Source organism: Callorhinus ursinus, unplaced genomic scaffold (genome assembly GCF_003265705.2).
Source record: "Callorhinus ursinus isolate GAN/ISIS: 27379988/994484 unplaced genomic scaffold, GSC_fseal_2.0 scaffold1, whole genome shotgun sequence".
NCBI lineage: Eukaryota > Metazoa > Chordata > Mammalia > Carnivora > Otariidae > Callorhinus > Callorhinus ursinus.
The window spans coordinates 119,743,949-119,770,407 of NW_027397063.1; the positions used below are offsets into that span (position 1 = coordinate 119,743,949).

Genomic DNA, 26,459 nt, shown 5'->3' on the forward strand with positions numbered 1-26,459 from the left:
TTCTAATAGAAACATGAGCAGAGGCCACGACACAGACATTTCTTGCCCTATTTAAGGAATGGCAGGGAGGCAAGAAGGCTAAAGAGCAGTGGGATATGAAGACAAGAGAGAGGAAATGATGTGGGAGAGGCAGCTAGGGACCAGAATGTGTAGGGCCTGATAAGCCATGTAGGGATCCTGGATTTTTATGATGTGATGGAGGGGGCAGAATTGGAAGGCTTGGAGCAGGGAAGTGATTTGCATTTTAAGAGATAACACTGTTTGCTGTGCCAGACAGTGTACAGAGACAGGAACAGATGCTGGAGACGACTCAGGAGCTACTGTATTTGTCCAAGTGAGAGATGTAATAGTTTAGATCAGGTGGTAACCATGGAGAGGATGCGAAGTGATTGGAAATGAGATGTATTTAAAAAGTAAACTCTATAAATTTGCTGACGGATTGGATATAGGGTATGAGAAAAAGAGAAATCAAGAATGATCCCAAAGGTCTGAGCAACTGGGTCGGTTATGACAGCACTGGAGGATGAGCAGGTTGCATCAATAATTCTGTAATGAACATGCTTCTAATGGTGGAAGACAGTGTAGTATACTGGTACTGGTACAGTGTGACCCTGGTTACAGACTGTCTGTATTTTAATCCCAGCTCCATTTACCAGTTATAACATCTTCTACAAGTCAATTTCCTCCATTTTCCCATCTGTGTAATGGAAACAATGAAAGTACCTGCTTTGTAGGGTTGTTTGGAGATTTAACACACAACAGTGCCTAGCACTTAGAATTACCTGTTAGCCATCAATGTTGTTATTAATTTAATTCTGTGAACACTAATGATTGTTTCCTTAGGGGAAGTTTTGGGTCAAAGGACATAGACATATTTTAGGCTTACTCGATTGCTTATCTGGAATAATCCTACCAATGTGTCCCTACCAGCAAACTGTGAGATGCAAAGGAAGCAAAACTTTAAAAAATATTTTAAATATTTAGAGTTTAATATAAAGACTCCCTAGACCTTTGTCATCCTATCTTGCCCCAGTCACAGAATGAGTATTTCCATGGTTTGGCATCATTTGAGCTCACTTAAGTGATTCTAATCACATTTCTGTCCTCCTTCCAAAATTATCTTCATATTAATATGCATTGCAGTTATTACTATAACATGACTGATATAATAATAAAATACTAACATAATTAAAACAACTAATTACTAACATGTTTTTATTACTGTACAGTGTATATGTGTGAGTTTGCAAGAGAGTGAGAAGGTGCATGAGAGAGATATGGGTTGTGTATGTGTGTGTATTAGAACTGAAGAATGAATCCAAACATCTCCAGGTTGTCACCTTTAATTCTGAATGATTACTGAATTTGATTCTGTGCTTTATTTAAAGAGAGGAAGAGAAATTGATTTAATAGCCTGTCACATTATACAACACAAGAAGAACTTGGGAAGAGAAAACGCTCTGGTATTCTAAGTGGGAAGAAAAATATTGTGACAGTTCCATGGAGAAATCTCTGTGCAGAGAGAACTGGTAAAAATTAAGGTTGATGAGCTGAGGATCTTAGGAAAATGCATGGCTTCCATGGGATAAATGTGACCACTAAATCCCAGAGCTCTGTGTTACGGAAGACTGTGTCTCTTCCTTATACAAGGAAAGCAAGAAAAAAGAAACTACAATTGTTCATTCTCTTTTTCTCATTCCTTGAAAATAATTTATTCCATCATCATTTCTTCTGGGGGTTTCTAAAATGCTCTATTTAACTGAGGTGGGATCAATAACAATAAATTGTGATAATATGATAGAATTATAAAATTTGATCAAGAGTGTTTAATATCTTAGTGTTAAACTCAGGCATCCTGGAGAAGTCGGTTTGTACTTTAGTGAACAAATATGTTAGGGAAAAATAACCTCCAGCCACTAGTAAGACATCTAAAGCTGAACAAGTTGCTTTATTATTCCTTATTGCCACAAGGGAGAACACTCTCCTTGGGGAACTGTGAGGCATCTCAGTAAGAGAGTTTAAGAAAGGACTTCTAGGGGCGCCTGGGTGGTTCAGTTGTTAAGCGTCTGTCTTCGGCTCCGGTCATGATCCCAGGGTCCTGGGATCGAGCCCCGCCTCGGGCTCCCTGCTCAGTGCGGAGCCTGCTTCTCCCTCTGTCTCCCTCTCTAAAAAATAAATTAATTAAAAAAAAAAACTTAAAAAAAAGAAAGGACTTCTAGACTTTGGGTTATTGCTAGGTGTTTTCAGGAGTATTTAAGGAGGGACAGCTTTCCTCTGGTTTGAGTGGTTTCAGGGAGCTAGGGCAATTTTATAACTGAGTACATTAACAGGGGAAGAGGGAAGAATAGCCCAAGGCTAAAGCTATAGTCGGTAAAGAAGCAGCAGTCACTCATTTTTACTGGGATAGGGGATGTTGGCTCATTTTTGTGGTTAGGACGGTGTTTCTGTTTTTGTCTGGTTCAAGGGTAATTATGCAGCAGTTTAGTTTCTGTCTTGCTCCATCATGGGTACATAGTGGCCATGTGTTATAATAGTGTTCTGTGAGATATCTTCTGTTCAACAGAACGCTAAAACCTAGCTGTACATGCCAGGCCAGCTGCTGGTAACACCAAAGTCTAGCTGATAGCACTAAGTCAGCCCAGTAAGCCAGCTCCCAGACATCAGGGGCTACTCTCCTTGTGCTCAGAGTGAAACCTTGAAATTAAGCTGTTCTATTTCAAAAACATCTTAAAGGGCCAATTTGTTGGCTAAGCAAAATATCAATCATAACAGGTCTTGAATCCAAACAAATAACCTTTTTATTTCTCAGCTCTCCTTATTATCCAAAGAATGATAATTATTATATTCAATGCACCTGGATTCTTGAAGTTATTTTTTTTCCCCTCCTTCAATTTAACCCTGAATCTCCTTTCTACTCTTTATCTCCCTGATCAGTTGGAGGGAAAATTCCCAAGAGTATTTTTAATGACATTCAACTTTCTGCTCATCTCTCCTAAGCTCTTTAAGAAATCGGAGGGGGAGACGAACCATGAGAGACTATGGACTCTGAGAAACAAACTGAGGGTTTTAGAGGGGAGGAGGGTGGGGGGATGGGTTAGCCTGGTGATGGGTATTAAGGGGGGCACGTATTGCATGGAGCACTGGGTGTTATATGCAAACAGTGAATCATGGAACACTACATCAAAAACTAAGGATGTAATGTATGGTGATTAACATAACATAATAATAATTTAAAAATAAATAAATGACCCAAAGAATGAAAAAAAAGAAAGAAATGTATAGTGTTTGCATTTTTGCTCATAAATGATTCCAAAAAAAAAAAGAAATTAAAAAAAAAGAAATACTCTGAGTCTATCACATAGGGAATGAGTTTTCACAAGAGAGCTAGACAGGAGATTTTTTTTTTTTTTTAAAGATGAGGTAAATGGCTTAATTTCTGTCCCATTTATTAAGGCAGCTCCTAAGTTGTGTTTGGGGGAAAACTATTTTCCACAAGTTCCATTTTGTAAGTATTACCTGGTCACTGGCATTTATTCAATAAATGGCTACTGAATACCTACTGCACGCCATACCTCCTCCTTGCCACTGGACATGACAATGGACAGTTATGGTCTCTGTCTTGAAAACCTCATATTCCTTAAGGGACTGAAAAATGTGTGAGCCATAATATTCTTTATAAGTTTGGAGGGGTCAAAGGAAAGTATATTCAACTCTAGACTGGGAAGATGCTACTTAAACTAGATCTCTGAGGCTGACTCTGCCAGGTAGACAAGATAGGGAATAACATTGCTTAAAAGGGAAAATTATGCTATATGCAAAGGATAGACTTTAACAGGAGGCAACAAGCCCTCCTAATCTCCAAACTCAATAATTCTGTTGATAAATTGTTCTTTTTTTTTTTTTAAAGATTTTATTTATTTATTTGACAGAGAGAGCATGAGCAGGGGGAGCGGCAGGCAGAGGGAGAGGTAGGCTCCCTGCTAAGCAGGGAGCCTGACGCAGGGCTTGATCCCAGGACCCTGGGATCATTACGTGAGCCGAAGGCAGATGCTTAACAACTGAGCCACCCAGGCGCCCCAATAAATGGTTCTTGAGAGGACTTTATGAAAGGACCATCATCTTTTTGGCTAGAGCTCTGCCTAAGCCATACCCCCAGAAGAGAATATCTCTTCTATTTTTAAAGACCTTTTGAGAACAGGCGTCCACAGTCATCCTAGGAGGTGGATGGGTTTTGAGTCACAGAGCCTATTAGCACAGATGGTGTTCAGCAGTTCTCAGTGGGGAGAGGAAGAGATGCTCCAGGAAGGATCAGGGACCAGTTTTGAGGGTTTAATCCTTTGAATAGAGAATAACTCTGATGTAGCCTTGAGCCTGAATTAGATTGCTTCTGTGCCAGTCCTGAGAACATACCACAGGAGCCTGGATGTGGTAATGTCACATGAAACAACTGACTTCCTTTACATCACGAGATCTTGGGGAACGATGAGGAAGTTTAAGAAAAAAATTATTAATGGAAGTAGGTCTATGTTAGTCACAAGGTATCTGCCTTAGTTACACACACCCTTACTCATACACACTCCTATAGTGTTCCACAGTCACTTCATTCACTTCATGTAATCATATTTTTGTCTCTTAGATAATCTCACACACTGTGTGGTCTGCCCTCACGGACAAACTCTAGGAAATAGTTTGAATCTGTCTGTTTTTACAAACAACACACACCCTTATACACTTTTAGATTCACTTCATAATTAATTATGGTTAGTGGACTTACCAAATGAAAGTGATTCAAGGAGTTAAAAGGAGATAGTCTCAGTCATACTTTTGATAGAATCTTCCAGAATAAACAAATGAATTTCCTAGGTGTTCTTTATTCAGGAACTTAGGGTGGGCAAGAGAAGATCTAGAAGGGTAAGACTTTTGAAAAAAAATTATTATTTAAATATGGCTGATATATAATGTTATATTGGTTTCAGGTGCACAACATATTGACTTGACAATTCTATACAGTACTCAGTGTTACTCAGTAACATCTGTTACCACACAAGGTTATCACAATGTTATTGACTATATTCCCTAGGCTATACTTTTCATCCCTGTGACTTGTTTTATAACTGGAATTTTGTAGCTCTTAATCCCCTTTACCTATTTCATTTATCTTCCCACCCCCCTCCTCTTTGGTAATCACGAGTTTGTTCGTATTTATGAGTCTGTTTCTGTTTTGCTTATTTTGTGTTTTAGAATCTACATGTAAGTAAAATTATATGATATTTGTCTTTTTCTGTTTGACCTATTTCACTTGGCCTAATACCTCTTAAGTCCATCCATGTTGTTGTAAAATGGTATGACCTCATCCTTTTTTATGGCTGTATAGTTTTGTATGCATGTGGGTCTGTGTGTGTATCATTGGACACGCTATCATTGAACACTTCTGTAGTGTTCAAGTTGCTTCTGTATTTTGGCTATTGTAAATAATGTTGCAATAAACATAGTGGTGCAGACATCTTTTTGAATTACTGTTTTTGTTTTCTTTGGGCAAATACCCAGTAATGGAATTATTAGATCATATGGTATTTCTATTTTTAATTTTTTGAGGACTCTCCATACCATTTTCCATAGTGGTTGCACCAATTTACATTCCTACCAAGGGTGCATGAGGGTTCCCTTTTCTCCACTTCCTCACCAATACTTGTTATTTCTTGTCCTTTTGATCTAGCTGTTCTGACAGGTATAAAGTGATATGTCACTGTGGTTTTGATTTGCATTTCCCTGATGATTAGTGATGTTAAGCATCTTTTCATGTATCTGTTGGAATCCATGTTTTCTTTGGAAAAATATCTATTGAGGTCCTCTACTCATTTTTTAACAGATACTTATTTTTTTGGTGTTGAGTTGTATAAGTTCCTTATATATTTTGGATATTAAACCTTTATTAGATAAATCATTTGCAAATATCTTCTCCCATTCAGTGAGTTGCCTTTTTGCTTTGTTGATGGTTTTCATTGCTGTGCAAAAGTTTTTTTATTTTGGTGTAGTCCCAATAGTTTAGTTTTGCTTTTGTTTCCCTTGCCTGAGGAGACATATCTATAAATATGTTGCTAAGGCATAAGGGCAAGACTTGTATCTATCTTACTCATTGTTGAATCTCTAGCTCCTAGGACAGTGTCTGGTTCTTGGTAGGTGCTAAACAAATACTTGAAGGTTTAGATGAATGAGCTTTTCTCTTGCTTATAGAGATTGTTGGTGCTTTATCAGTGCTGAATTTGATCATTTGGGAGTTCTTCTGTAGAGATTAGTGCACCCTATCTAGTTGTAGCACATTTGTTCTTAATGGAATATCTTGGATTTCTTGATGGCAAATGGGGGTCAAGGATATGTCTTCTTGTTATTTGAAACATCTAATTGGAGTGAAATTTTGTTCAAGTCCGTCTTTGGAGGAATGTTCTCTGATAATCATTTTAGGTAAACTTTTTATTTTACAAGTCATAAGTGTATAGCCCAAGAAATTTTCAGAAAATGAACCTAACTATAATACTGGCACCCAGATTGAGAAACAGAACATCAGTTTTACCCTGGTACACATTTTGTGCCTCCTTCTGTTTACTACCTCTCAACATGTGCCAGAAGTAACCACTGTGCTGACTTCTAACAGCATAGGTTGATTTTGCCTTTTTGACTTTCATACAAATAAAGCATGCATTATGTATTCTTTGTGGTGGGCTTCTTTCATTGAGCATTATATTTGTGAGATTCCTGGTATTGCATAGAGTCTAGTTTATTCATTTTCATTGCTGTGTACTGTTCCATTGTATGGATATACCACAGTTGATTTATCCATTCACCTGCTACTAAACATTTGGATTATTTCCAGTTTAGGCCTATAATGAATAATGCTGCCAAGAACATTCTTATACATTATTTTTGGTGAATATATATATATATATATATATATATATATATATATATTGCTCTGTATAAATACCCAGGAGTACAATTGTTCGGTTGTAGGATGAACATATGTTTAGTTTTAGTAGATATTTCCAAAAAGTTTTCCAAAATGGTTGTACAAAAGTACATTCCCATCAGTAAGTAGTGTATGAGAGTTCTAATTACTCCACATCTTCTTCAGTATTTGATATTGTCTATCTTTTTCACCTTAGCCATGTGGTAGGTATGTAGTAGTATCCCCACTCGGGTTTTAATCTGCATATCCTTGATGAATAAAAATAAGAAGACTTGCATATATTTGTTGGGCATTTGGATATCTTATTTTGTGAAATACCTCTGCTGATAAACATTTTATTTAGTTGTTTTCTCTATTCTGCATATATGTTCCCAACCCCAACAGTTGCATTTTTTCAACGTGTTCCTAATTCACTCCTACAGTAGTTATTACAGTAATCACCAGGGTAATTCTTAGCTTTTACAGTCATTTTTACCATTACTCTTTTTTTTTGTTTAACTTTACTCTCTTTTAATTACCTTTATTACTGATTGATATTTCTGTTATTGATATCTTTCAATTCAAATTGCTATTCTTGACCCACAGTTGTTGTAATCATCCATATTATATCAGAGGCTTTATAGTAAACCACAGTACATCTCTGTACCAGCTAAGAATGCTTTCACCTGTGACAGAATGAGGCTAGAGGGTCTTAAACAAATAGGGGTTAATTTCCTCATATAACAAGAAGTTGCTGATGTTGGGTCATCTGCTCCACATCACCATTAGGAGCTCAGATTCTTTTTGCATTTTCTTTGTGCCATCCTTAGTAAGTTTATTGGCTTTTCCCCCCCTGTAGTTGTTGCCTTCTGGACACAAGATGGTTGTTGAATTGCCAAATATAATTTCTACATTCTAGACAGAAAAAAATGAGGTTGGGCGGGAGGCCTGTGCTAGCCATGCCTGAATCCTTTCTTTAATGGACAATTTTTGTTCCTAAAACCTCTTTTTTAAAAGATTTTATTTATTTATTTGCAAGACAGCAAGAGCGAGAGAGCACAAGAGCATGAGCAGGGGGAGGGGCAGAGGGAGAAGCGGACTCCCCACTGAGCAGGGAGCCCAAAGCAGGGCTTGATCCCAGGACCCTGGGATCATGACCTGAGCCCAAGGCAGAAGCTTAACTGACTAAGCCACCCAGGCACCTTGTGTCCCTAGAACCTTGATGTGCTTACATTTCAGTGGTCATTAATGATCATTTTATCACTGGCTACTACTAGCTGTAAGGGACCCTGGGAAATTAGTGGTTGGTTTTATAGTTCCTAAAGCAGAAGAAGGCAAGGAAGAAGAGTGTTTTATCAGTTCTAGGTAGTTTCACAGTAAACATCTTTGCAGCAAGCATTTTTGTGGCAAGGATTTTAGCCACATAACTAATTGATTATAAGGCAATTTTGCCATTAAAGGTAAAAAAAATGGCTGGGTGACAATTTGGTTTGACAGCTTGTTGGTTTTACCAGCTGGTTGAGTGTTTGGTTTCATTTCTCCATTGATGCAGTACTCCCATTTTTTTAAAAAAAGATTTTATTTTTTTATTGAGAGAGAGAGAAAATGAGCAGGGGGGAGGGGCAGAGGAAGAGGGAGAAGCACACTCCTTGCTGAGCAGGGAGCCCAATGCAGGGCTCAATCCCAGGACTCTGGGATAATGACCTGAACTGAAGGCAGATGCTTAACCAACTGACCCACCCAGGCCCATTTTTATATTAAATAAATCTTAGCCCTCATAATGATCCAGACAGTGGTACAGAGATTTGAACCCACATTTCCCATAGAACTTGGAACATCTATCAACAGACATGTGACAATATGCCAAAAACGAACAATGGTATAGAAGGCTTTCACAATACAATACAAAGCTCAGTTACAAATATGCATTCTGGTATTTGGAAACATACCTTTCTTATGGAGGAAAATATAACAAAAAAAGAAAAAGTGCAATGCCAAATGGGGAGACGAATCAACAAGCAAAGAAGAAAGAAAGAAAGAAAGAAAGAAAGAAAGAAAGAAAGAAAGAAAGAATAATATGACCCAAAGACTTTGAAGACAAGTGCTTAGGTACAATCCACAAAATAGAATCATTTATTTATGCAGAATCGATGAATCTACACACAATTTAAATCTATTCAAATATTTTGTATTTTGCAACAAAGCCTTTCTAATTTTGTTATTTATTTTTCTGTTTAATATGTCCTTTTTAATGAATCTCTCTCTCTCTTATTTTTTGTGTTTTTATCTTATGGCAAAATTGACTTATGGCCAATTAGTTATGCAACAAAAGTGCTTGTGGTAAAGATGCTTATGGCAAAAATACCAGACAAAGATGCTTATGGCAAAAATACCAGACACTGAAGTTTCGGTGTCAAGGAAACAAAAACACAGTGTCTGCTATAGACAGTTAAAAAAAAGAAGCCACAGACAGCACGATACCACCGACTCCTCTTTAGACTTGAAGAAAGTAGCACTAGAATGGCTTTTGGAAATATAGAAAATGTCCTTTGTTTATGCTAGTGCACGTTATACCTAGTGCTTGGAGTGTGACTTAGGGAGCATTTGCCATGTTGTCCCTAGCTGTTGCTTCTGATTAGTGATACTGCACACATGCTTCATTAGGTTCTGCTACCTTTTGTCAGTTACCACACAGATTAACCTTTACTGAAATTGATGATAACACACACACACACACACAATGAAAAGGGGGAAAAGAATGTCTCATAGCAATAAACAGCTCTCAAAATCAGTGAAGGGCAGGACTTCTATTTGGTTGTGGTTGGAATTATGTATAAATAGATAAATATAATTTGCTTTTGCTTTTTATTGATAAATATGGGAACTTGTTTGCCTCTGGTAAAGTAGCTCATTTGTTTTTTTAACTGCACTAATGAGTAAATAGAATGAAAATACCAACCAACAAAAACCAAACAACCTGTTTAAGTTTTCAAAAGCCCAGGAAAATTTCTGATGGCAAAAGGCAAAATGGTTTCTTTTTGAACATTTTTTCCAGGGCACCTGGGTGTCTCAGTCAGTTAAGCGTCTGCCTTGGGCTCAGGTTGTGATCTCAGGGTCCTGGGATCCATCCCCACATCGGGTTCCCTCCTCAGTGGGGAGTCTGCTTCTCCCTCTCCTTCTACCCCTCCCCCCTGCTCGTGCTCTCTCCCACTCTCTCATGCTCTCTGTCTCAAATAAATAAATAAAATGTTAAGATATTTTTTCCAGATTTACTAAAGAATGATTGACAACTTAAATTTGTATACATTTGGGACGCCTGGGTGGCTCAGTTGGTTAAGCGTCTGCCTTCGACTCAGGTCATGATCCCAGGGTCCTGGGATTGAGTCCCACATCCGGCTCCTTGCCCAGCGGGGAGCCTTCTTCTCCCTCTGCCTGCTCCCCTCTCTCTCTCTGAGAAATAAATAAATAAAATCTTTTAAAAAATCGTATACATTTATAATGTTCAACATGGTTTTTTGAGGTATACAGTGTGATGATTTAATACATATACACATTATAATATGATTACCACAACCAGTTAACACATGTCACCTCACATAGTTACCTTTTTTTCCGCTGGTTAGAACACCTAAGATCTATTCTCTTAGGAAATTTCAACTATACAATACAGTATTATTAAGTATAGTCACTATATAGTACATTAGATTCCCAGAAATTACACATCTTATGACTGAAAATGTCTACCCTTTGACCAACATCTCCCCATTTCCCCCCCTCCACTGTTCTACTCTCTGGTTCTATGAATTCAACTCTTTCAGTTTCCACATATAAGTGAGATCATACAGTATTCATTTTTCTGCGTCTGGCTTATTTCACTTAGCTAGTGTCCTCCGGGTTCATACATGTTGTAACAGATGGCATGATTTCCTCTTCTTATGGCTGGTCTTTTTTTTCTTTCTCTCTCTCTCTCTCTCTCTCTCTCTCTTTTTTTTTTTTTTTTCTTTTCTTTTCTTTTCTTTTCTTTCTCTCTTTCTTTCTTTTCTTCCTTCCTTCCTTCCTTCCTTCCTTCCTTCCTTCCTTCCTTCCTTAGATTTTATTTATTTGAGAGAGAGAGAACAGGAGCAGGGTGAGGGGCAGAGGGAGAAGCAGATTCCCCACTGAGCAGGGAGCCTGATGCGGGGCTTGATCCCAGGACTTCAGGATCATGACTCGAGCCCAAGGCAGATGCTTAACCAACTGAGCCACCCAGGCGCCCCTCTTATGGCTATTTTGTGTGCCAGTCTCAGCCTACTGATAACCAGTGTTGTGGCTGGACCAGTGCTTGTGGTTCTTACTGTGACTGCAAGATACCCTTTAGCAATAACCATCAGGAAACTTTGAAGAAAAAGAAGGTTTATTACAGAATCTGGGAAGCAAATGACATACCTGGGGGCCCCATAGGGAGGTCATGGTTAGAGGGAGAGAGCAAGGGGGCACAGGGGCCTGGGGTTCTGCTTTTATTGGGGTCAAGGGTAGGGGCAAAGGGCTTCATGGGCTCACTCTATATTGGTGAATTTAAAACATAAGAGTTGGAACTTAAGGTGCAGGAAGAGAAAGAAAACAAATGGCCCAAATAGTTACTGAAAATCAAGTTCTGTAAAAGCAAGGCTCCTCAATGTTCGGAGGGTGGCCTGATTCTTTATCTAGTCATGTGGCTGGCAATATATTCATTCAAGATAGCCATCTTTGAAGTGGGTGTCTCTGCAATCACACCTGGAGTCAGACATTTGCATAACAAATTCTGTATGTATGTGTGTGTATATTCTTATATATATATATGTATATGAATATACATATAATCACATTTTATGTATCCATTCATCCATTGACATGCAGTTGTTTTCATGTCTTGGCTATTATGAATAATGCTGCAATGAACACAGGAATGCAGACATTTCTTCAAGATAATGATGTCATTTCCTTTGCATGTATACCTAAAAGTGGGATTGCAGGATTATATATGGTAGCTCTATTTTTAATATTTTGAGGAACCTCCATATTGTTTTCCATAGTGGTTGTGCTTACACTCCCACCAATAGTGTGTACATGATTCCCTTTTCCCTACACCCTTGCCAATGCTCATTATCTGGTCTTTTTGATGATAGCCATCCTAACAGGTGTGAAGTGACATCTCATTATCGCTTTGATTTGCATTTCCCTGATGATGAGTGACATTGAGCTTAGTCTGTTCTTTTTATAGTTCCTTGAGCGTTAAGGTTAGGTTGTTTATTTGAGATTTTTCCTTCTTTTAAAATGTAAGCATTTATCACTAAAACTTCGTAGAACTTCTTTTGCTGCATCCCCAGAAGTTTTTGTATGTTGTGTTTGCATTCCCCCATATTTTTTCGTATACTTGCTGGCCATTTGCATGTCTTCTTTGGAAAAAATGTCTATTCAGATTCTTTATTCATTTTTAAATTGGATTATTTGGGTTTTTTTTTACTATTGAGTTATATTAATCTTTTTATATTTTTTAGATGTTAATCTATTATCTGATATATGGTTTGCAAGTATTTACTCTCATTCCATAGGTTGCCTTTTCATGTCATTGTTTCTTTTGCTGTGCAGAAGTTTTTTAGTTTAATGTAGCCCCACTTGTTTATTTTTGCTTTTCTTGCCTATGCTTTTGGTGTCATATCCAAAAAATGATTGACAAGACCAATGTCAAGGAAGTTTTCCCCTATGTTTCCTTTTAGGAGTTTTATTGTTTCAGGTCTTATATTTAAGTCTTTAATCCATTTCAAATTAATTTTTGTGTATGGTGTAAGATTAGGGTCCAATTTCTTTTTTCTTTTTCTTTTTTTTTTTTTTTAGCATGTGAATATGTAGTTTTCCCAACATCATTTATTGAAGAGACTATCCTTTCCTTTTGTATCTTCTTGGAACCCTTATTGAAGATTAGTTGACTGCATGTGGTTGTGTTCATTTCTAGGTTCTCTATTCTGTTTCATTTACCTATGTGTCTGTTTTTAATGCCAGTACCATACTGTTTTGATTATAACAGCTTTGTGATATAATTTGATATCAGGAAATGTAATGCCTCCACCTTCGTTCTTCTTTCTCACAATTGCTTTGGCTGTTCAGGGTCTTTTGTGATTCCACACAAATTTTAGGACTACTTTCTATTTCTGTGAAAAATGTCATTGGAGTTTTGATAGGGATTACATTGCATCTATAGATTCCTTTGGGTAGTATTTAAACAACATTATTCTTCCAATCCATGAACACAGAATATCTTTTCACTTATTTGTGTCTTCTTCAATGTTTTTCATAAATGTCTTATAGACTTCAGTCTTTCAAGTCCTTGGTTGAATTTATTCCCACGTATTTTCTTTTATGTTATTGTAAATGGGATTTTTTTTTCCTTAGTTTCCTTTTTGGACAATTTGTTGTTATAGAAACACAAAATTGAAGTCATATCAATGTCTTTTCCAATCACAGTGGTATGAAACTAGAAATCAATAACAGGAGGAAAACTGGAAAATTCACAAATACGTGAGAAGTAAACAACATGCTCCTGAACAACCAGTGGGTCAAAGAGGAAATTTTAAAAAGGAGATCAAAAAGTATCTTGAGACAAATGAAAAAGGAAACACAACATATGAAAACTTTTGGGGATGCAGCAAAAGAAGTTCTATGAAGTTTTAGTGATAAATGCTTACATTTTAAAAGAAGAAAAAATCTCAAATAAACAACCTAACCTTAATGCTCAAGGAACTATAAAAAGAACAGACTAAGCCCAAAGTTAGTAGAGGGAAGGAAATAAAGATTAGAGCAGAAATAAGTGAAATAGAGACTAGAATGACAATAAATAAGATTAACAAAACTAAGAATTGTTTTTTTGAAAAGATAAAATTTATAAACCTTTAGCTATACTACCCAAAGGGGAAAAAAAGAGAACTCAAACAAAATGGTTTCTTAAATAGCTTATGTTTTTCAGGATCCTTGGAGACACTTTCTTTCATTTAGCCTGTGGTGTGTGTGTGATCCAGTATTTATGTAGTGCCTTCCATGAAGCCATGTGTTATGGAGTCAATCCATGGCTTTTATAGGTTAACAGTCTAAAGATGGAATCCCAAATCTTCTTCATACTTGTTGAATAAGCCTGAGCAAGTTACTCAGCATCTTAGCCTTTAGTTCCCTTGTTTGTATAATCGGAATAATGCCTATCTCATTGGTTTGCTATGAAAATTAAATGATATGATGTTGGCACATCCCCTTAGTCAAGGCCAGCAAAGGCCTTAAATGTCAGTCTAATGACCTTATATTCTGTAGAAAGTTTGGGTCTGACAGTGGAGGTAGGTGTGTGAGAAATATCCATCAATAACACGCATGTAATTTTCTTTTGTCTTGTTTAGCTTTAAGCCAAAATCTTTCCAACTTCTCCCATTGTTAAAAGGAACTCCATATGTGAATTTTAAAATTCATTTCTTTACTATATAGTTGAAATTAATGGTTTTCAATGAAACAACATTGTAAATGAAATGAGCATATTAAATATAAAAAGAAAAATGAAGTAGCATCATTTTGCTTTAGATTCAATCCAATATGTATGTAATGCCTTCATATACATAAACTCAATATTTACAATTACTCTGCCAAATCAATGGCATTACCTTTATATTTGTAACTGAGGAAACCAAGGTCACAAAACCAACAGAAGGGGTCTTCTTACCTTCCACTCTGCAGCAACCTGGAAGCACTTCAGGAGTTCAAGAAAGGAAAATAAGTGGTAATTTCTCAAGATAACCTGTTTATAAATGCACCATAGCATCTTGAGGGCTGGGACTGTATCTTGTCCGTTCCCTGTTTTATTCTGTGTTTGGCCCAGTGCCTGGAGTGCTGTAGGTGCTCAACAAACACTTATCCAGTGAGCAATGGATGAATGAATAGCTTGAAAACTAAAGTAGTTTTAAATTGAGATTAAGTGGTCAAATGGTGCATTCTACACTGGACAGTCACCTTACTGTGGATATCAAAGCCTAGGTAGACAGAAATGATTGGGGGAAATATCTAGTAGTTCCTCACTCTTCCCAAGCCTATGGGCCAGCTGTGTCCTCAGGAGTGGCCTGAGACTGGGAAAAAGAGGCAGGTAGTACAGAGGGAAGCCGAGGAGTCAGAGAAGGTACAGAGGTCACTTCCGCCTTCCAACTGTCCCCAATTCCCAGTGCATATCTTGCCCATAGCTCTCACTGGGCTGAAATGAGATGATTCATTTCTGGTTAGCCACCCTTTTAGAGTGTGGGCTCCTCAGGGATAGAGACTGGGCATTTGCCGTTACTGAATTCCCAGTACTTAGCATGAAAGTGAGTGTTTCCCACCCCACCCTTCCCCAAGCTTAACTGAGGTATGATTAACAAATTAAAGTTGATATACTTTTTATATATAGGTTTTACAATGTGATGTGTTGAAAGTCACTGTTATGTAGATATTTGTGAACATGAATGGGACACACAGATGTACTAAACAAAATGTTTCCCATGCAAAAGAATTGTATCTTTATTGCCCCTCAATTATCCCAATTGAGTTCCTTGCATATCGGATGCCTCAGAGTGGTCTCAGGGTCTGCTCACAGAGCCAGGGAAGTAGAGCTTGTTCTAAAAGATCAGGATATTACAAAGGGAGGAGGAACTATTAGCAGGTTTCCTAAAGGCAGGTTTCTCTGGCTGAATCTCAGAAGCTGGCTTTACCAGAGTAATAATTTTCATCCCCCACTGTATCAGTCAGGGTCCAGTCAAAAGAAGGAAACTACAAGTTATTTTAAGAGAATTTAATATGAGGATTTGTTTACTAGGAATTAAAGATGTGGAAAGGCAAATAGGAGACATGAAGGTATCAAAATGACAGCAACTGCAGAAAGTAGGTTTTGCCCTTGGGGCTGGAAGAATAAGGGGAAAAAGTTGACCAAAATTCAGACCTTTGAGGAGGAGACTGTGCTGTGTGTCTGAAGGGGACAACAAGGCTGGTTCTGTGAGTGTTGGAAAAACTGGGAAGTGGATTCAGCAGCTTCCAAAGGAATGAGGTGACATTGCTGGGCTGAGAAATCTTGCTTGGGGAAGGTTGCTGATGCTCATGGGGACAAGAAGCAGAACTAGAACACAGAGAGGTAGGTCTTTTCCTCTTTCTTCTCCAGCCTTGTAGTTACCTCTGGTGACCCCTCTTGGTACAGCTTAGCAGGGATCCAGCTGCCAAAGCAGAAAGCAGTTTTCAGAGTCTCCAGCCCAAGCCTCACAAAGTAACACAGAAGCATGGGTTGGAAACTGAGAGACAAGAGTTTAATAATTGGCATACCCACCTGCCTTCCCAAAGCTGTCAGTCACAAAGCATAAGCTGTCTGCATTTATTCCGCAAGACACCTAAGCTCTGACATTTACTATTGCTAATACTTAGTTAGGATTTCATCCTCATACTACCAGCAGTCCTAGGTAGGTGAGAGTAGATTTTCCAGTCTTGTCTGAGTTCTCACCCTGTGATCTTTAATATTGAGAAGTGGTTAAGCTCCAGGTTGTTCCAGGTTGTGGAAATTTGAATTTTGCCTGAAGTTTGAATCTTCACTTTTCCAGTACTATCTGGGCAAGAGTCATTGCCTCTTTATGCCTTAGTTATTTCAGTTTCTTTAGTAAAAGAACCTCCTTCATTGGGCTAGGGCTGGTGTGTATATTAAATAAATTTGTACCCATATGAATTTAGGGCATCTGCTTGTATTAGTAGGGACTCATTGAATATCAATTCTTATTATTTATGTTGACCTTGGTAGAAGGTGTCAGAAATGGATAGAGCAAAATGAGATGGGTCCTCCTTTATTTATTGCCCTGCGCTAGGTCTTGGAGACATGCAAGTGAAAAGATGTGGTTTCAGCCATCTGAGAGTTCCCGATCTTGTGATAGATAAGGTAAATGAATTACACTATGAATTACTTCATGTGATAAAAGCTATGATTTCATTAAAATGGGTACTGTAGGGCCACGTAAGATGGTATCTCTGTTCATTTCCTACTGCTGTGTAAAACTTTACCTTAAACCTTAGTGAGGTAAAGAAACAAAAATCATTTATTATCTCTCACATTTTCTGTGAGTCAATGATTAAGACAGTGCATATCTGGGTTAGTTTGTCCCTGCACAACGTCTGGGGTCTTTGCTAGAAAATTTGAAGGCTAAGGGCTAAAATCATCTGAGGCCTCATTCACTCACATGTATGATGTTTTGGCTGGGGGTCATAACATCTGCATATGACCTCTTCATGTGGTCCAAGCTTCCTCACAACATGGTGGCTGGGTTCTTAGGCAATTATCCCAATTGAGAGCCAGACAGAAGCCATATTGCCTTTAATGACCTAGTGTTGGAAATCATGCACTTCTATCACAATGTATTGTTTGAGTCAGTTACAAAGGTCTACCCAGGTCAAGGTAGGGGAACAAAGATCCCACCTCTTGATGGAGAAATGTCAATGTCATGATATAAGAAGAGGATGTGGGACTGGATATATGTTGGTGCAGACATCTTTGGAAAATGTAATCTTCCACAGGATCTAACTTAGGCTGTGGTTAGGGTAGGAGGTGATCAAAAAAAACAAAAACAAAAAAACATTCGTAGAGGTGATGGTGTTCCTGCTGAATTCTGAAAAAACATTCTCAATGCTGACATCTACGAATACAATCCTATTCTTAAGATCTCTAGGAAGATTCCTCAACCTTCATTGGTATATATTATTTCAATCCTCTTAACTCTTATCAGGAAAAATCCCAATTAATTCTTATTTTCTAACTATGATTACCTCCTGGAGCAGAGGGAACACACCCTTCCTGTTCTGTTTTTACTCCTTGGCGTTGTACAGCAGTTGACCGCCATCAGCTTGAAGTGCCACTTATAAATACTTAATGTTGCAGATTCTTTTTCCTGTACCCTCCCCCCCACTTTACCCAGGGACCGGTTTCTATCTTTGCAATTCTTTAATTCCTTTATGTTTCCTTTGCCCCCTCTTTAGACTCTTAGAACATTCTCCCTGAGGTCATTTAATGATTGATGTCCTAAACTACTGTCTTTTCCCATCCCCCACTTCACTTAAGACATCACTAGGCACTCTTCACAGAGGATGTTCAACAAATGCCTGGATTTTCCTAGGAGGTTACAGAATTCCCTTTCTACCTTCTCTTCTTCAGGCTGAAAGATCTCACTTCCCGAGAGGGTGGCTCCCTGTGCTTCCTCCGACGTGGTTGAGTGTGATGTCCTCAGTCAAATGATTTCTAAATAGAAACCTGCTAGCACCATTGTTAATTAGCATCCTTTCTCAGAACATCTAAAAGAAGCTAATTGGGAGAACAATGTGCTCCCAACAAAGCTAATGAAGTTTAGAAGTTGGCTGCTTTAACAGTAAGTAAATAAGTAAATGCAGCCTTTGCTGATTAACTTTGCATTCAGTTTATCGAACTTCTCTTCTTTTTGCCTTTCCTTTGCTGTCCCTTGATTTCTCACCCACTGCCTTCTGGTCGTCTCCCCTCAGAATGATACTAGTTGTCTTTTAATGACCACACTGTGTCCTGTTCATGCCTGATTATTAGCAGCTGAAGCCCTCATACCACCAATTTATTCAAGGACTGCTTCTATTGGCAAAACTGGTTGCTTCTTGAGGGAAGGGAGCATGTCTTATTTGATCCCTTTAAGCTCTATAATTACAATGTTAAAAAACAATTCAGTTGAGTAAATTTGAAGATCTAACTGGCTTTATTAAACAGTTCATGAATTGGGCAGCATCCCATCTAGCAAATAGAGGGGAGCTCCAAGGAGTGCTATAAAATGGAAGGTTTTTATGGGAAGGAGAGTTGGACAAGAAGTTATTAGCAAAAGAAAAAGAATTGTTTCAGGCAAGGTCACCCTCCCTTAGGGGAAGGGCCAGGGGTGGTATCACCCAGATTACCTCATCTTCCTTTAAGGGATGGGGAGGGCTGATATTACAGATTACCTCATTATCCTGACTAGAAAATTCCAGATTGCTTGTCTTAAGATTTCATTCCTGGAGAGGTTGAAACTGCAATTAAGTCGTGTTTTGCTGCAAGTGACTCCACCTTGGGCCTATGGTTTTCTTTTTAACAACAGCAAAGTATGTAGCACCTAGTTGGTGCTCACTGAATATTTAATAACTGACTGAATGAACAAATTATTAGTAAGTAGTGTTATTTTGACCATTTTGGCTAAGGTGGCCAAGTGGGACCCAGGAGGGTATCCTGTCATGATCCCACTGAGATAGATGTTCCTGGACAGTTGCCCATGCTGTTCATTCTGCTGTAGACATTCTTCCAGAACATCTTCTACTCATCGTAGATAGGTCTTAGATTTGCTGTCATTTCTTTGAGAAACCTTCCTTAACTCCCTCTTATCAAACTTTGCTCTCCCTTCCTTATCAAATTAGGACTCCTATATATGCTTCTTTATACTTCTCATGTCACAGGAAATGCCATATTTTACTGTTTGTGTATTATCTATATTCACCTTCAAATTGTAGGCCTCACAATAAAATATAACAGATACAATGCATTGTATAAAAACCCAGCAACATCTTTTATTTATGCTTTTATCCAAAAATATTCTGTTACTATAAAATATGCAGAAGTGGAAGATGCACGGTACACAAATTTTCCTTAAATTGAAAAGCTGGGCTAACTAATGGGCTTTGGCTGCCTCTGCTGTTCTTTGGTAAAGGGCTGTCCCAGCTGTTTGGAGCATCATAGGTTCCATCCATCTACTTCTTAGAGGAGGATATGTTTACTGTGAGAAATGCTGAGGAGTTCTACATAAAAACAACAAAAGGAATTAATAGTTCTTTTTTAAAAATTTTTTATTGTTATGTTAATCATCATATATTACATCATTAGTTTTTGATGTAGTGTTCCATGATTCACTGTTTGTGCATAACACCCAGTGCTCCATGCAGAATATGCCCTCTTTAATACCCATCACCAGGCTAACCCATCCCCCTACCCTCCTCCCCTCTAGAACCCTCAGTTTGTTTTTCAGAGTCCATCGTCTCTCATGGTTCATCTCCCCCTCTGACTTACTCCCCTTCGTTCTTCCCCTCCTGCTATCTTCTTCTTTTTCTTTTTTCTTTACGTATGTTGCATTATTTGTTTCAGAAGTACAGATCTGTGATTCAACAGTCTTGCACAATTCACAGCGCTCACCATAGCACATACCCTATCCAATGTCTATCACCCAGCCTCCCCATCCCTCCCAAGGGAGTTAATAGTTCTAATATAACCTGTTCCAGAATAATTTGTCTTACTCTTTATACTTCAGCTCCTCTGGGCAGTGAGAACACAACAGCACTGTGAGGGAGACAATGTGGAATTTGGGTCTCACTCAGCAAAGGGAGAAGCAAGACTGACCTCCCCACCCCTTCGCTTTCTGGAAGTGATAAGACTTATCCGAGTGTTTTAGGACTGGGGATAGCATATAGGGAGGTTAGGTGGGTAGGAGAGGTAAGGACTTCTTTGTCTCTTTCCTGAAAAATTCCTTTTGAAGTCTTGGCTTAGTTCTCAGAAGCCTGTGAAATGCATGTCACAGCAACTTAGCAAGTTGTGTTTTTTGTTTTTTGTTTTTTTTGAATTTACCTGATATTTCTGATACCGTGTTCTCATTTCCTCCTAGTCCTTGCTCAGATACTTTGAGGAGAATAAGAATCCTTTGTAAAGGTGGTGTCCAACATCCCCTGCTTAATTCTAGAGAGGTGATTGTCCTCTTTAACATGTCACAGGGATGTTTTTCCACGTGGAGGGCAACATGAGCTGCTTCAGAGATGTTCTAGACAACGATGAATTCTCTCTTAGGGGAAGGGTCTTTAATCTGCTATGGGTTGCTTTTGTCTCTTTAGAGAGAAGTAAGGAGTGCATTGGGCTAGGTGTCAAAATTGTCCTGTATTCAAATGTTAGCCCTATGAAAGTTGTCAGCAAATTGTTAAATCTGTAAAATAAAACTAATAGCTCCTGTATTTGTATCAGCATGTGAAACAAATAAAAATATTAGTTATTTAAACAAAACAGAAGCTTATTTTTCTCATACAGTAAAGATGTCCAGAGCCTGCTAAGGCAGATTCATGGATTCATTAGGAATCAAGGCGCTCTATCCTGTTGCATTGCCATCCTCCACATGGAGCTGCTACCCTGTGGTCCAAGATGTTGCTTGAGCTCCACCTGTCAGTTTGCACTTGAGTCCACAGGAAGGGGGAAGGTTGAAAGAAGTGCATGATCACCTCTTTTTCAGGGCACATTGTAGAAATGTTAATAGTTTCTGCCAGAACTTAGAGAGGTGTCATGTCTATCTGCAAGGTGGGAGGCATGGGTGGAGGCTGGAAAGGCAGCCTTTATTTTAGATGGTCATGGACCACGATAAAAATTAGGGTTCTATTCCTCTGCAGACAAGAAGAATGGGTATTGGGGGACCATTATAAGTCTTTGCCAGCACCTTCCCTCACCTGCAAGGATTAAGTGATACAAAGATATTTCATAAACTCCTCAATCTCTATCCTTGCTAGATTTTATTTTTAAAATTCAGTAGTACTGTTCTTATGGGTGGGAATTTAGAAGAAAAAAGACAAAGGAATGAGGGTTGTCTTTTTCTGAAAGGGCAATTGCTAGGTGAAGTTTCATTTTGGGGAGAGTTACTGCTGAGATCTGTTTTATGAAGGATTATTATAAGGAAAACACATTATTCATTATCCATCTACACAGAGGATGAAGGAAAACTGAGAAAGATGGTCCACCTCCTTCATTTTGCAGATGAGGCCCAAAGAAGGGGATGTTATTTTTCCAAGGTCATAAACCTGGTTAGTGGCAGAGCCAGAATTAAAATCCAAGGTCCCTGGTAGAATATTCAGTATTCTGTCCATTGCACAACCTTACCTCCACAAAATGAAAATCAACTATAAAATAAGGGGTGATGGGGTGCCTGGGTGGCTCAGTTGGTTAAGCATCTGCCTTTGGCTTAGGTCATGATTTCAGGGTCCTGGGATTGAGTCCTGTGTTGGGCTTCCTGCTCAGCAGGGAGTCTGCTTGTCCCTCTGCCCCTACCCCCTGCTTGTGTTCTCTCTCTCTCTCTCTCATAAATAAATAAAATCTTTAAAAAAATAAAAAATTAAATGAAGGGTGATTAAACTATGGAAGGTAGTTGTACAGAAGTTGCTAGAATTTTCTGATAATGGAAGGAACTGGGCATTTGCACAGAGGGCTAGACGAGTTGAACTCTTATGATGACCTCAGGCCCAGGCTTTCCTTATGACTAGAATTAGAATTCACAGTGTCTCATTCAAGTTGTCTGTGTCCTTTTGTTTCTCAGTCACCAGTTGATATTGGCCACCTTGTGGCTACACTATGGTTCCATTCTTCTCTTGTTCTTGAAATCTGGTTAGGATTTTGTTGTCCTCCGGGTGTGCTGCCTTCTGAATTCGAGGATTCTTAGTTTATCAGCTCCTGGTGCTTTTTGTCCTGGTAGCTTTTCTTACCCACTTCTGTAACTCCTGTAACAGCTGTGCCCCAAGGGAGGTGGGGAGTCTGTTCCTACTGAGTGTCACAACCTCCTTTCCATCTCTTCTCTCGCATCAGAGAAACCTATTTCTGTCTTCAAAATGTGACCTTTAGCTTCTTTTATGAACATTGGCAACAAACTCTTAACATACTCCCAGCAGTACCAGCCGCCTTTCTGACTTCTCGCTTGAATTGCTAAACGAGTGTTGCTGACTAGTTGCTGAGATCCTTGTGCTTTGTGTCTTAACGCTTGCAGTTTTGTTTTAATGCTCGGTGGTGTCTTGTTCCTGTTTTGCCCTTTTCTTTGTTATTCTTTTTTTTAGCCCTCTTTAATTTAAGATGACTTTGGTTCTTTGTCCCAGCAACCTGTTTTCTGCGGTGTCAGGCACTATATGCCTCTCTCTCTCTCCTTAATCTCCTCTGGCAAGCTTAATTAATTCATGTAATTTTGCTATGCTAAGTGGGAAACTGTCACTTTACAGAACAGCAGTTACCTTATGAATCCACCCTGTCGCTATGCTCTCCAGTCTTTATTACGTGTCACTTGTTTTCTCCTTTGAACATAGGTTTTTAAACCCGGATTCATATGGCAGAAATCCCTACTTGCCTAATATCCATTCTTCCTTTTTCACCAACAAAACTCTGCTTTGGGGGATAGTGAGGAGGCAATCGCTCCCATCTATAAAAATTATAATTTCCATGTTACTCATTTTTTACCACAATAAAAGACAAAACTTAGATTAGTTCATACTTCTGTTGCTCTGAAATTGTTATTTTTATGTGTCTGTGTTTTGTTTCCTCATCAAGACTCTAAACTCTGGATGGAAGTATGTCTTATTTATAAATTTCTAATCTAGTATAATGTCTTATACATAATGACCAATGTAGTAGTAAAAATTCATAAAGATTAATAAGTGTAACTATGATGGAAAAATTATGATTTCCAGTCTCCCTTTCATCCAGGTGTGGCTATGTGATAGGGTTCCTACCAATGAGATATAAGAAAGAAGTCTGAGCCGAGGATTTCTGAAAAAGTTTCATTCCTTATACATACCAGCTCTTTCTTCTTTCTTCTTTCTCATTTCTGCTCCCTGGAAAAGGGACACATACGTAAAGCTGCCACAGCTGTTCCCTTGACTGTGAGGTAAAGGCCCAGAGGAATGAGGAGACCTCAGTCCTAGAACTCTGAGCCACTGAACTAATGTCAGTCATCTCCAACCTGCAGAATTCTTGTTTGGAGAAAAATAAAGCCTCTGATGGGTGTGTATTACTGCTCTTAGTACTCTGCTACTCTTAGCTAAATGCAGTTCATAAGTGATTCATTTATCACTAAATGAGTTGAGTCTCTCTGATGCACACTGCAATGTGCCACTAGGTCCATACAAGGAAGAACTTGTTGCCTTGGTCACTGGCCAGCTGTCAGCAGGTGATCCTCAGCTGCTAGCCCCTTTATTTATCTTAGTGTCAAAGAACCTCTTCCTCCAGCATTACTCCCCTTTCTGGAGTGCCCCACATTCAATAAATCATCAGTTTGGTTGTATAAAGGCCTGATCATGTTGATCCAACCTGGGACAATTCCGGAGGGCCATTTAGAGCTCCTGTGGGAGTGGCTGTGGCTGTCATTGAACTACATAGCAGCTTGACTTGTCCCTCTGTCCACCCCTGATTTCCTCCCTTCCCTCCCACAGGTACTAGTCCCAAGAGCACTCCTAAATGCATACCTCTGTACTAGACTCTGTCTGGGTCTGTTGCTAAGAGAACCCAACCTGTGATACTTGCTATGTTGTTTTTCAGCCCACAGATGTGGACTGATATCCTGGCCAGTACCAGGCTCTATACCATGCCTTGAATGGTAGTTGGTGGAGGCGGGGGGGCAGGTTGAGAGCAGAAAGATGAATAAGACACAGTCCTTATTTAGAAGTAGCCTTAGTCTTAAGAGAGGTTAAACTAATACTTTTTATTTGGTGTGGTAAGTCTGATTATAGGGGTGATTATGTGGGAATATATGGAATATATAGATTGAAAAACTGCCAGAGAGAGCCGGAGAAGGCCTCACAGAGAATGTGAGCTTTTAGAGGAATTTTGAATGTGGAGGTGTTTGCTATATAGAGTAGGAAGTGAAGGGCATTAAAAAAGGAAGAGTGTATGTTGAAAAATGTAAGAGCTTAAAAGGGCATGGCTCGTTGGAAAAAGACAAATGATTTTCTGGTAGGAAGAGAGACAGCCAGATCATGGAAGATGTATAAATCTTTGGGAAACCATTGGTATTTGTTTGTATCAGAGTGAAGGTTATACGAAAATTTGAGGGTTAATGAAAGACTAATTACTGGCTATGTAACAGGAGGTTAGGTAGGGAGAAATCAGAGAGAAGCAAACCAGGAGGGAGCCTGGTCAGGTATCCAGGCAACGACTGATGGGAGACTGAACTAGAGCAGGCGCTGTGGGTACAGAGAAGATGAAATGGATGTAGGAAATTTTGGTGGGAGAACTAACAGGGCTCAGAGTCTAGATTGATGTGAGTGGTAAGGAAGAGGAAGGAATCAAAGATGACTGAGAATTTTGGCTGATGAGATATGGTCATGGGGCTCTCAAGAGCCAGAATAAGAATTATGAAAGATTTGGGGTATCAGAGACATTTAGAAGACAACTTGAAATAAATTTCTAGCACACAGAACCATCTCTGGGCTGCAAATGTAGGTTTCTGATACACTAAGGTGTTTGTGTTCTTTGAAACTATACATTTGGGTGGTATTGTTCAAAGAGAGGATGTAGAATGTAAGAAAAAAATGGCAAAGGACTGGCCCCCAGGGAAACAGCTCTCGTGTCTGGTGAGACTTAAATAAATATTGTTGAATACTGAACAGAGTGACAATGATGAAATATTTGTGTCCCCACTCCCTTCATTAACGTGCACTGTAACTCTCCCTTTGATGATTCTAAAAAACTCCTGGCTGGTGTTTAGGCTTTATCCCTTTGTGTACTCACTGGCCAAAGCTTGCCCATCTTCTGTGCCCTTGAACTCTATCCTACTGAAGGGAAAGTCAGGTTCTCCTCAGTTCTAACATTTGATTCCCTTTTAACAATGTCGGATGGCACAAACTGAGTCATAAGAAGGTGACTGGCTTTCACAGAAAGCAACCATAAATCCTGAATCCTTGACTCAGGAAGTTTTCTGCAATAGAAGCACTTATTCTATAAATTCTTTGAAAGCAAGAACTCTTTTATTTGTTTTTGAGAGATTTGGTGAGGAGTAAACACTTAACAACTTTGTGTTAAACTGAACCAAATGGATCTGAACCAAGCCTGTAAGAATCTCTTCAATAAGTGATGCTTTACAATCATTACTAGACTCCAAATGTAGGGTTTTCTACAAAGATGGGCAAAAATATCTAGTTTCAGGAATACTGAAATTGAGGTTAATATATTTCTGATTGTACTCAACAGTGAAACCTAAACTCATTTTTATATGAGGTGGTATAATCTTAGTGCATTTAGGCTGCTTTTATAGAATACTGTAGACTAGGTGGCTTATAAATAACAGAAACTTATTTTTCACAGTTATGAGCCTGGGAAGTCCAAGATTAAGGCACCAGCAGAGTTGGTGTCTGGTGTCTGGTAAAGATCTGCTTCATGGTTATTGCTGTGTTCTCAAATAACAGAAGGGGCACAGGACCTTTGGGGTCTCCTTTATAAAGGCACTAATCCCGTTCATGAGGCCTCCACCCTCATGACCTAATCACCCCCAAAAGGCCACATCTCCTAACACCATCACATTCACTGGGGATTAGATTTCAGCATAAAAATTTGAGGGGAACACAAATATTCATTCCATAGCAGGTGGATAGAAATGCTTGAAGTCAGTGGTGACAGAGGCAGCAAAACATACCAAATGTGGGATTTGTATATTGAAACTAACAGCTTAATAGGAGTTTCATGCACTGATGTCCAGAAATTCTACAGGGTTCT

General features: G+C 38.8%; 1 protein-coding gene and 1 long non-coding RNA gene across 6 annotated transcripts in view; one reads left to right on the forward strand and one right to left on the reverse strand.

The window, feature by feature from the left end:
* Positions 1–26,459, forward strand: part of CPNE4 (copine 4) — a 516,611-nt gene that overhangs the window by 158,226 nt on the left and 331,926 nt on the right. The gene's annotated exons all lie outside the window — the stretch shown is intronic.
* LOC112831800 (uncharacterized) overlaps positions 1–26,459 on the reverse strand; it is a 37,466-nt gene that overhangs the window by 4,443 nt on the left and 6,564 nt on the right. The window contains exon 2 of the long non-coding RNA XR_003210239.2: positions 4,775–4,917. This is a non-coding gene — a long non-coding RNA (uncharacterized lncRNA). The remainder of the gene's footprint in view (positions 1–4,774; positions 4,918–26,459) is intronic.